The sequence below is a fragment of the Amblyraja radiata genome, chromosome 20 (assembly GCF_010909765.2).
Source record: "Amblyraja radiata isolate CabotCenter1 chromosome 20, sAmbRad1.1.pri, whole genome shotgun sequence".
Taxonomy (NCBI): Eukaryota; Metazoa; Chordata; class Chondrichthyes; order Rajiformes; family Rajidae; genus Amblyraja; species Amblyraja radiata.
In genome coordinates, this window is record NC_045975.1 from 5,376,963 (window position 1) to 5,389,180 (window position 12,218).

General features: G+C 45.7%; 1 protein-coding gene and 1 long non-coding RNA gene across 3 annotated transcripts in view; one reads left to right on the forward strand and one right to left on the reverse strand.

Annotated features, from left to right (window-relative positions):
• Positions 1–2,254, forward strand: part of LOC116984528 — a 48,157-nt gene extending 45,903 nt beyond the window's left edge. Inside the window, exon 3 of the long non-coding RNA XR_004415056.1 lies at positions 2,216–2,254. This is a non-coding gene — a long non-coding RNA (uncharacterized LOC116984528). The remainder of the gene's footprint in view (positions 1–2,215) is intronic.
• nav2 (neuron navigator 2) overlaps positions 1–12,218 on the reverse strand; it is a 603,312-nt gene that overhangs the window by 536,631 nt on the left and 54,463 nt on the right. The gene's annotated exons all lie outside the window — the stretch shown is intronic.

Consider the following 12,218-nt stretch of genomic DNA (forward strand, 5'->3'; position numbering starts at 1 on the left):
TTACTCCAGATTTTCGTGTCTTTCTTCGGTGTAAACCAGCATCTGCAGTTCCTTTCGACACAAAAATATTGACAGTGGTCTATAAAGTGAACCAGTTTCATGTGAGGCAGCAGGAGTGGGATTACGGCTCAGGTTCGGGGAAAGGAGAAAAGAAGAATCAGACCCAAGTACAAACCAGTGACCTTTGCTGGAGATCTTTATGTACAGGGACAGTGACTCTTCCCCCTCTGGCATGCTGTGTGTGTCAGTGTTCTCCCTGTCAAAGTTCACCTGAACAAGAAGAATTGAAGCGCAACGCTGGCTTCATTCATTATCAGTGGATTACATGTGGGAACTTCTGCGGCCGAGACCACTGCAGAATATTTATTTCACTTCTCCTCAACTATTTCCCCAGTTTCATGCTCGTAAGGGCCTATGTTCCCCCTGAACATCTCCAATACAGCATATAGATTGGGACAGTGGCTAGCCTGTTCTCTTTAATAGACACAAGAGCCCCCATGGAACTATTCTGCAGAAAAGGGGCATTATAGTTCATAGGTTCATAAGTGATAGGAGCAGAATTAGGCCATTCGGCCCATCAAGTCTACTCTGCAATTCAATCATGACTGATCTATCTCCCCCTCTTAACCCCATTCTCCTGCCCCCCCCCTCCCCCCCCCCCCCCATACCCCTGACACCTGTATTAATCAAGAATCTATCTATCTATCTCAACCTTTATAACAAGAGGAGTCGAGTATAGGAACAAAGAAGTCCTTCTGCAGTTGTATAGAGCCCGAGTGAGACCACACCTGGAGTCTTGTGTGCAGTTTTGGTCCTCTAATTTGAGGAAGGACATTCTTGCTATTCTAGGCCGAATGGCCTACTCCCGCACCTATTGTCTATTGTCTAACCTTATCTTGGTGTCAAGGCCAATATTCATCCCTTGCTCACCAATACTGTGAAACCGTCACTGCTGTCATTATTACATGGCTGTTGTGGAAGCTTTCTGTGAATAATAGACGACTGCCAAAGTCACAACACTCGGGCAGTCACGGTGGCACAGCGGTAGAGTTTCTGCCTTGCAGCGAGTGCAGCGCCCGAGACCCGGGTTCGATCCCGACTACGGGTGCTTGTCTAATGGATGGGATTTATATAGCGCCTTTCTAATACTCAAGGCGCTTTACATCGCATTATTCATTCACTCCTCAGTCACACTCGGTGGTGGTAAGCTACTTCTGTAGCCACAGCTGCCCTGGGGCAGACTGACGGAAGCGTGGCTGCCAATCTGTGCCTACGGCCCCTCCGACCACCACCAATCACTCACACACATTCACACACAGGCAAAGGTGGGTGAAGTGTCTTGCCCAAGGACACAATGACAGTATGCACTCCAAGCGGGATTTGAACCGGCTACCTTCCGGTTGCCAGCCGAACACTTAGCCCATTGTGCCATCTTGTCTGTACGGAGTTTGTACGTTCTCCCCGTGACCTGCGTGGGTTTTCTCCGAAATCTTCGGTTTCCTCCCACACTTCAAAGGCGTACAGGTTTGAGGGATAATTGGCTTGGTGTAAATGTAAACATTGTCCCTAGTGTGTGTGTAGGACAGTGTTAATGTGCGGGGATCGCTGGCCTATCTTTTTGTGTCTGTCTTTGGTATAAACCAGCATCTGCAGTTCTTTTATTCTTCATTTTGAAAAATTCACCATCCCCTTCATTTACAACAGGGAAGGTCATTACGACACGTTTCACCAGTAGAGGGGATGCATTTTTTTAAAAAAACTAAAATTCAAACCAAAACCCCATGTCAAGTTTCAAAATGGCAATCTATTTTCCACCTTCACAGAAGCAGAAGGACCTGCTGCTCTGTGTGTGTTTTATTTAAGTCTTCAAATTGCCATCAGGGTTGGATGATCAGCTGGCAGGAGGCATCGTTTAAACCGGACAAGATGGACATCAGTCTTCATGCTCCCCAGAGGCCGTTCCTCATTCTCCCCGTGTCACACCAACCAGATGCCCCCAAAATATCTGATCAACCGTCAAGAGGAATTCATATTCTCTCTCTCTCTCTCGCACACATGCAGACACACACACACTACGTATCACAGAGAGAGGGAGACAGAGAGAGAGAGGGGGAGAGACAGAGGGAGGGAGAGAAAGAGACAGGGAGAGGGAGCGAGAGACTGAGAGAGAGAGAGAGAGAGAGAGAGAGAGAGAGAGAGAGAGCGACAGAGAGAGAGACGAGGAGAGGGAGGGAGAGACGGACAGAGACAGAGAGACAGACAGTGAGAGACAGAGAGTGACAGAGACAGTGACAGAGAGACAGAGAAACAGAGACAGAGAGACAGAGAGAGAGACAGACAGACTGACAGTGAGCGACACAGTGAGTGACAGACAGTGAACGACAGACAGTGAGAGACAGAGAAGAAAAAGAGAGACAGAGTGACAGACACAGACAAAGATAGACACACACATTCTCTCCCACACACACAGTCACACGCGCACAGAGACAGTCTCTCACACACACACACACATTCTCTCCCACACACACACAGAGTCACACACACACACACAGAGACAGTCACACACACACACACACACACACACACACACACACACACACACACACACACACACACAAACAAACAAACAAACGCTGGGATGTTTGAGCAGCCGGGAGCTGCTTTGCTACTGTTGCCGACTGACAATTTTTATTTTTGACTTCTAACGAAACATCAAGCAGGCCAAGAGGGAAGAAGCTCTATGTAACCTTGAGCCTTGTTTCATTAACAGCACATAACGCCACATGACACGCCAGTAACAAACCTCCCGATCTTGCTGGCCGTGATATCCAGAGAGGAAAATTGAACCTATTTTGAGAAAGACCCAAAGAGTTCTTGAGATTGACATCAAAGAAACAAATAATAATTGGCTTTCCTGTCCTGTCACTTCAACAGAATTCACTGAAGGTTTTAGTACTTTGCATTCCACTACTGTGTCCAAAAATACAACCTAGAAACAAGGCAACGATTGCCTTTATTTCTAGAAAATGTGAAAACAAAACATCCTTACTTATCCGTGAAGGTTTTGCTCAGACCACTGAAAATACCTGAAAAGCACGATATAGTGGTGAATACGGCAGATAGATAGCACACTTGTCTTTGTAGAAGCCAAGAGCTGAGGGATCAATGCAGAAACGAGGAACTGTAGATGCTGGTTTACCAAAATAAATGACAAAGTGCTGGAGTAACTCTGAAGGAGGGTCACAACCTGAAATAATAAGGAGTAGGCCATTTAGAACAGAGACGAGGAAACACTTTTTCTCACAGAGAGTGGTGAGTCTGTGGAATTCTCTGTCTCAGTGGAGGCCAGTTCTCTGGATGCTTTCAAGAGAGAGCTAGATAGGGCTCTTAAAGATAGCGGAGTCAGGGGATATGGGGAGAAGGCAGGAACGGGGTACTGATTGGGGATGATCAGCCATGATCACATTGAATGGCGGCGCAGACTCGAAGGGCCGAATGGCCTACTCCTGCACCTATTGTCTATTGCCTGTACGGAGTTTGTACGTTCTCCCCGTGACCTGCATGGGTTTTCCCCGGGTGCTCCGGTTTCCTCCCACACTCCCAAGCGGCTGTCCCCACTGCAGCAACCTAATTGGCGAGTTTAGAAGAGTTTAGTAAAGTTTGAAAAAATGTCATGTTGAAGACCAGCTTCGACCAGCTACAACTAGCTACGGGAAAATTGGACACCGAATAGTGGAGAGTGAAGACGACCTCCTTCGATCTCCCTTCGATCTCCCTTCGACTATGTTGAAGACTATCTACGACTGCCTTCAACTACCCTCGATTACCTACGAATAACATGCCGACCTACTACGACCTGCTTCGACTAAACCTACAAGTAATATAGATTTTTTTCCATGGCGACCTTTTTTTACACGTGGGCATTTTTCAGCATGTTGAAAAATACGCCGCGACCTAGCTGAGGCCTCGAGTAACCGGGGGCTACTCTCGAGCATGAAGGAGAGTTACATAGACCTCCTATGAGCTTGTGTCGACCATGGTGCGAACATGAGTCGAGGGCAAACTCATCTAAACTCGCCAATTAGGTCGCCGCAGTGGGACAGCCCCTTAAAGACATACAGGTTTGTAGGTTAATTGTCTTCTGTAAAATTGTAAACATTGTGCAGGATAGTGTTAGTGTGCGGGGTGATCGCTGGTCGGCGTGGACTCAGTGGGCTGATGGACCTATTTCCACGCTTGTCTCCAAAATCTCTAAAACAAATTGTAATTACACCATATCCAAAGCTCCTTCATGGCAAGAGATCACCAGATGGATGGAGATGAAGGATCGACAATGTACACAAGACTCGCCTGAAGAAGTGTTAAATTAAGGGGGTGAAAGAAACCCAGAGGTAGGAAAAGGCCAGAATAAATCAGGGCCAGCATCAGATGACCAAGGAAGGGTGGAGCCCATTATGGCCCACAACCTCCAGGGATATTGTTTGACTCACTAAATTAATCCAGCCTTTTCTTCCCCTCAATCCCCAGCGTTTGCCAAAGGAGATGTAATTGCACTGAGCTAATTAATTGAAAAGTAGAATGAACTAAAAATGAAACATGGCGATAAAGACGGAATTTAATTAATGATCACTGCATCATGCAACCTCACAGCGGCTTGCATTGCGACAAGCTAATTCATCCTTAGCCCAGGCTTCTGTTGTACCATCGGCTATCTGCATCTCACGTCACCATCAGCTACCCAGCAGTGCTGCCTTAATCCTCACTTCCTACCACACAGTGCAAAATCCTTTCTAAAGCCACGCCAACAGCAGGAAGACAGAATATGCAAGCTCACTCTGTTCTCATCGAAGTTCAAACTTTCCTTGTACCCTGGACGGCCAGTCTCAGCGTGTTTTAAAGAAATGTTAACAACAAAAGTTGGGTGTTTCTTATCGATTCACCTAACTTCAAAGTTATGAGTTCCTAAAGACAAACTTTTTCAAACTAAAGCTTTCCTATGGTTAGTTTAATTTAGAGATACAGCGCAGAAACAGGCCCTTCGGCCCGTTGAGTTTGCACTGTCCAGTGATCCCTGCTACTCTAACACTATCCTTCACACTCCAGGGACGATTTACAATTTTTACCGAAGCCAATTAACCTACAAACCTGCACGGCTTTGTAGTGTACTCGTATATACACACACATACTATATATACACACACGTATATATACACACACACACATATACATATACTGTAAATATACACACATTTATATACGTGTACAAAAAACCAACAAACAATAATAGTGCATGATTAGTCTAAGTAGTCAGAGCTTATTGGAGGTTGTTGTATTTATTAGCCTATTGGCTGCAGTGAAGGAACTGTTCCTGAATCTGGATGTTAGGGTTTTCAGGCTCCAGTACCTTCTTCCCGATGGCAGGGGTGAAATGAGAGTGTGGCTAGGGTGGTGTGGGTCTCTGATGACGCTGGCTGCCTTTTTGACTCCCGTACATCCCTTTGATGGTGGGGAGGTCAGAACCAGTGATGGACCGGGATAGTATTGACAACCTGGGTCTCTGGCATTGTGAAGTGGCAGTGCTCCCAGCTGCACTCCTGTACCACCCCTCTCCTCCCTCGGGAAGTGAACGATAGGATATTGATCCCTCTGGATGTGTTGTGGCCCTATCAACGAAACACCAAGTAAGGAGGGTGCCCACCTGATGACCCCTATGAAGTCTTTACCCCTACCCCCCCCCCCCAATCAAGATATTAAGAAGGTGCCAATTATAGTTGGGATTGTAATATCAAGTCCTATAAGCTCAACTAAGGTGTTGACGGGAATGTGGGGAGAATTAATGGGATCAGTGTAGGATTAAAGCCCTGTCCCACGGTACAAGTTCATTCCAAGAGCTCTCACGAGTTTAAAAAAAATCAAACTCGTGGTAAGCACGGAGAATGAACGTAGCGGATACGTCGGAGCTCGGGGACGTCTCTTAGCGCTAACGGCAGGTACTCGGGAAGACTCGCTAATGGCAGGTAAGCACGGGAAGACTGGTGAAGATTTTTCAACATGATGAAAAATGTCCACGAGAGCCCCGAGTACCGACGAGCGGCCATTACCGTAAATCTCCCAGTTCGAATCCGGGCAAACTCGGGAGAGCTCTTGGAATGAACTCGTACCGTGGGACAGGGGTTTTAGTTAAATGACCTCTTGGTGATTGGCGTGGTCTCGTTGGGGCAAAGAGTCTGTGTCTGCAAGCTGCATCTCTCAACCACTCGAAGAATGAATGGGGGAAATAACTGCATGGAGAAATGATGGCAGGTTATTTAGTTTCAACGCAAGATTGATGAATGAGATTGATGAAAGTCGATCTGCAATTATCTAAAATCTTGCAAGAAATAAAATATTTAAACATCACACTCAAAAAACGGCAGCAGTATGGGGAAGAATTCAACTCTATCAAATCCAAATGATGTTAATGAATAATTAAGCTCTTATTCATGTGCTCCTTTCTCATAGACAGAGGCAAGGATCAGCAGTAAATCAGTAACACAAATCCATCATAGCCTTTCATCCTGCAAAACGTTAAATAGCTGAGAGCATGATCTCTGAATACTGATGATCCTAAAAACTTGTTCAGGTGGCAATAATTAGTTTTTCCATTAGTGTACTTCATTAGAGAGTTTAATAACAGAATCCAACGTAAAAGCTGTTTTTGTTTTGCATTTAAAAAAAATCAGATGTACTGAATTTAGCAATCTGGATTAGATGCGTAGGAAGGAACTACAGATGCTGGTTTACACTGAAGATAGACATAAAATGCTGGAGTAATTCAGCGGGACAGGCAGCGTCTCTGGAGAGAAGGAATGGGTAACTTTTCGGGTCGAGACCCTTCTTCAGGCCGAGGGTCAGGGGAGAGGGAGCCTGGAGATATGGAAGGGTACTAAGAGATTGTACGGTGTGGAAACAACAGATGCCTAAAGCCCCCTGTCCCACTTTCCCCGAGTTACTCACAAATTCTCCCGAGTTTTCCCCTTGATTCAAACTGGGAGAATTACGGTAATAGCTAGCCGAAGGTACTCTGGGCTATTTTTTTTTACTCGTGGACATTTTTCAACATGCTGAAAAAAACGTCCCGACTTACCTGATGCCCCGAGTACCTTATGCCCCTGTCCCACTTAGGAAACCTGAACAGAAACCTCTGGAGACTTTGTGCCCCACCCAAGGTTTCCACGCGGTTCCCGGAGGTTTTTGTCAGTCTCCCTACCTGCTTCCACTACCTGCAACCTCCGGCAACCACCTGCAACCTCTGGGAACCGCACGGAAACCTTGGGTGGGGCGCAAAGTCTCCAGAGGTTTCCGTTCAGGTTTCCTAAGTGGGACAGGGGCATAAGGCTGGCATTACGAGCCACTACGAAATATCTACAGGCTCGCTACGGACAATCTCCGAGTTTGAAGCAAGGGGAAAACTCGGGAGAATTTGTGAGTAACTTGAGAAAGAGGGACAGGGGCTTTACTCAGAGACCCCAGATTCCTGTGTACATTGAAGATGCACCATAAGCAATCTACAAGCAGCTGGAGTTAAAAGGAAGAGAGAGATCTGTGATCACAGTTGCTAACTCAGCACAGTATAATCTTCAGACTAGTGGGTGAAATTTATGTTAGACAGAATTCATTGGGTATTTGATTTTGATCCAGGGAGGCGAGTGTAATCAAAGGACTCAGAGAAACACACATACATGTTAAAAATAATCTATACATGCGTGGAATGCAGGTTTGATTTAGGTCAGTTTTCTCATTTTCGCAGTTGTGCGAGCTTAACTCAGCACTCTTGCTGCATGGCAAGTGAATAGGTTTTTAAATGTTTTCAAGAGAGTTTTAAGGGCCTGTCACACTTAGGCTATTTTTAGGCGACTGTCATAGTCGTAGCAGGTCGCCGAAAAACCGGCAACTGGACCCCCCCCCCCCCCCCTTCGACATAAAATTTGAAATAGAATCATTACTTTAACAACAAAAGAAAAACGAAGTCAGCACCAGCGACAACCTACGTGAACCTGGCGACAACTACGACAGCACCTACGTCAGGAGAAGTCAAGCTACACTCATTGGCGTCAAGCCCACTGTCCCCGACTGTCTCCAGAAATGTTTCAACATGTTGGAAATCCAGCGGCGACCAGAAAGACGCTACGACTCATTGCAGGACTGAGGAGACGACTCACGACCGTACAGGCGACACCCCGGCAACCATGTGGCAACAGCCTAGTAGTCTGGAGTCACCTAAAAAACAGCCTAGGTGGGACAGGCCCTTTAGATTTAGTTCCCAGGGCTAAGGGAATCAAGGGATAGGGGGGAAAAAGCCAGAACAGGGCACTGATTTTGGATGATCAGCCATGATCATATTGAATGGGGGTGCTGGCTGGAAGGGCTGAATGGCCTACTCCTCCACCTATTTTCTATGTTTCTATGTAGGTGATCACAGTTTACCGTCTGTGGCAGTCTGTCATCTGTGACCCCGGTCTCTGTCTACCCTATCTACGCTTCTCATAATTTTATAAACTTCTATCAGGTCTCCTTTCAGACTCTGACGCTCGAGAGAAAAGAATCCAAGTTTGTCCAAACTCTCGGGCTGGCAAGCTGGAACGGGTACAGAGAAGATTTACAAGGATGGTGCCAGGACTAGATCGCGTAGATCAGGGGGTTCCCAACATTTTTTGTCCCGTTTACACCCGGGCAACTTTAATAGCACACAATGTTATTTCATTTATTTATGAACAACTAATGATGAACAGATACCGGTACACCAGAACCAAACACAGTCAGTCAATGAGAAAAATATGTACAAATCCAGAATCAACACATATACCCCCTGGTTGGGTGAAATATATCCCCTGGGGGTAAATTTACCCCAGGTTGGGAACCCTTGGCATAGATACACAGTCTCTTGCCCAGAGCAGGTGAATCGAGGACCAGAGGACATAGGTTTAAGGTGAGGAGAAAAATATTTAATAGGAATCTGAGGGGTATTTTTTTCACACAGTGGGTGGGTGTATGGAACGAGCTGCCAGAGGAGATAGTTGAGGCTGGGACTATCCCAGCGTTTAAGAAACAGTTAGACAGGTGCATGGACAGGGCAGGTCTGGAGGGATATGGACCAAACGTGGGCCGGTGGGACTAGTGCAGCTGGGACATGTAGGTTGATGTAGGCAAGTTGGGCCAAAGGGCCTGTTTCCACACTGGGTCTCGACCCGAAACATCACCCATTCCATCTGTCCAGAGATGCTGCCTGGCTCGCTGAGTTACTTCAGCATTTTGTGTCGACCTGCATCACTATGACTCTACTTGTTGGTAACACCTTCTTATCCGGACAATATTCTGGAGAACATACTTCAGAAATGTTGACCCGGAGATGTACAAAGGCACTAGATCATTTACTTGATTCTATCTGAATTACAGTCGCACCACAGGATATTTGTTACCCACCCGAGGAGCAGATAAGCCACCTGCGTTGAAAGAGGGCACCTCTCCAAATTGTGTAGGAAGGAACTGCAGATGCTGGTTTATACCGAAGATTCACAAAATGCAGTCTGTAGAAGGGTCTCAACCTGAAACATCACCCATTCCTTCTCTCCAGAATTGCTGCCTGTCCTACCGAGTTACTCCAGCATTTTGTGTCTATCTTCGGTTTAAACCAACATGTGCAGTTCCTTCCTATACAACGAACCATTGTACATTTCCTTGATCAGTGTCTGCTTTAATCTGTCCTTTTCACACCTTACATGCTCTTTGCAGCCTTCCATATCTCTAGTTTCCCCTCATCCCTGACTCTCAGTCTGAAGAAGGGTCTCAACCCGTAACGTCACCCATTCCTTCTCTCCAGAGATACTGCCTGTCCCACTGAGTTACTCCAGCATCTTGCGTCTACTATCCGTGAACATGAAGTATGGTTTAAAACAAAACAAGGAAGGCAAACATTTTATTCTTGGGATTTGTAAACCGTGAGCTCCACTTGTAATCATGAAGTGTGAACATTTCATATCAATCTTTCCAACATTGCCATATTATGCAGTGTATGGAGCATTGCAAACCACACTGGCTCAGAAAGCCGATCTTTAGTTAAAGATAAATGACCCTGGGTGCAAGATGGACAAACGTATTTGTAATACAAAACAAAGTGCCGCAGAAGTATTAAATTTTTATGACTTCCCACGAAGCATAATTCCAACCTAATGGTCCATTTACATTCCGAGTCAGCCACTGCAGCTGTTTCCTTGCTGGCAAGATACCAGTGATCCGAAACACACGAACATCACAAACTGCCTCACTTCAGTCAAAACACAAAGGCAACCATATTTCACCAGATGTTACCAGAAGATCCTGCACCGACAACATTGAGAAGACATTTGGATAGGGACAGGGATAGGAAAGGTTTAGATGGGACACAAAAAGCTGGAGTAACTCAGCGGGACAGGCAGCATCTCTGGAGAGAAGGAATGGGTGGCGTTTCGGGTTGAGTCCCTTCTTTAGACAGTCTGAAGAACCCAATCTTTGGAAATCCCCAATCCATTCTACTTGTCATGTTTCATGGATCTTTGTTTTTTATTTAAAACTGTTTCCCTCCTGGGATAAATAAAGTTTTATTGTATCGTATGTGTCCTCCAAAAGTGTTGTTGAAGCTATACTTTGGCGGGACTGTCATATGCTGAGAGAATGGAGCGGCTGGGCTTGTATACTCTGGCGTTTAGAAGGATGAGAGGGTATCTTATTGACACATATAAGATTATTAAGGGTTTGGACACGCGAGAGGCAGGAAACATGTTCCCGATGTTGGGGGAGTCCAGAACCAGGGGCCACAGTTTAAGAATAAGGGGTAAGCCATTTAGAACGGAGATGAGGAGATACTTTTTCACCCAGAGAGTTGTGATTCTGTGGAATTCTCTGCTTCAGAGGGTGGTGGAGGCCAGATCTCTGGATACTTTCAAGAGAGAGCTATATAGGGCTCTTAAAGATAGCGGAGTCAGGGGATATGGGGAGAAGGCAGAATCGGGGTACTGATTGTGGATGATCAGCCGTGATCACATTGAATGGCGGTGCTGGCTCGAATGGCCTACTCCTGCGCCTATTGTGTTTTGTCTATACACTTCGAAGCAGACGTTTCCACACAATGGCATACAAAACACTGACATAATTTGAATGCCTTTGCAGTATCCCAAACCAGGGCCCCAAGGAAATTATGCAGAGAGAACACTATAAAAGATCACAATGTACACCATAGCTGTGGGCAGAAAGAGAAGGCAAAATACTACTGCTTCATAAAAGAGGGGGAAATAAAATCTATTCATTTTGCCTGCAGTATTGGAAGAGCTCTTCCAGTTTCACAGATAGTCGACCACAAAGCAGAATAAAGGCTAGTTCATGAGAATCGGCCAGAACAATTCCCTCCTCTGGAGCAAGAATGTAGTGAATTCAAATGGAACGCCGCTTCTGTGTAAAAAACCTGAATAAATCGCTTACGCTCAAGTTGCCTCATTGGAAAAATCAGCACTGCATTGTTTTTGCAATGAGACTGGATCAAAAGGTTTCAGGCAACTTGCTCTGTCGAAGGGCCCGGCCCGTTCCTGTGCTGGTCTGCTCTATCTTCTAGCTCCAACATTCTTCAGTTCTTCTGAAGTGCCGCTGTGCCAAACAAGTAACGTCATTCTGACAAAGGCGTGGGATCAACGGTAACCAAGCAGCTGAACACCTCCGTAGTCACCTTCACCACTGGACTGCAACCTCCAGAACACTGACAAAAAGGAATTTAACTGAAGCACGCAGAATAGTTTGGGCTCGATTTTTATAATTGAGTTTTGATTTTTTTGGTTTTTGCTTCAGTTCTGTCTCCAGTACTCACGATTGGTCAAAATCTCAGGTATTTTCTGAAATACGTGTCAAACGCACCAATCTTTCATTCCAGTGACACATAGAAACATAGAAAATAGGTGCAGGAGGATCAAATATTCTGTTTTTGGATACTGAGTGGAATATGTTTAAGAAAAAATTGCAGTTGCTGGAAAAATCAAAGGTAGACAAAAATGCTGGAGGAACAGCGGATGAGGCAGCATCTGTGGAGAGAAGGAATAGGTGATGTTTCAGGTCTAATGTTACTTTGTTACTTCTGCTGCTACGACCCGAAATGTCGCCTATTCCTTCTCTCCATAGATGCTGCCTCACCCACCGAGTTCTTCCAGCACTTTTGT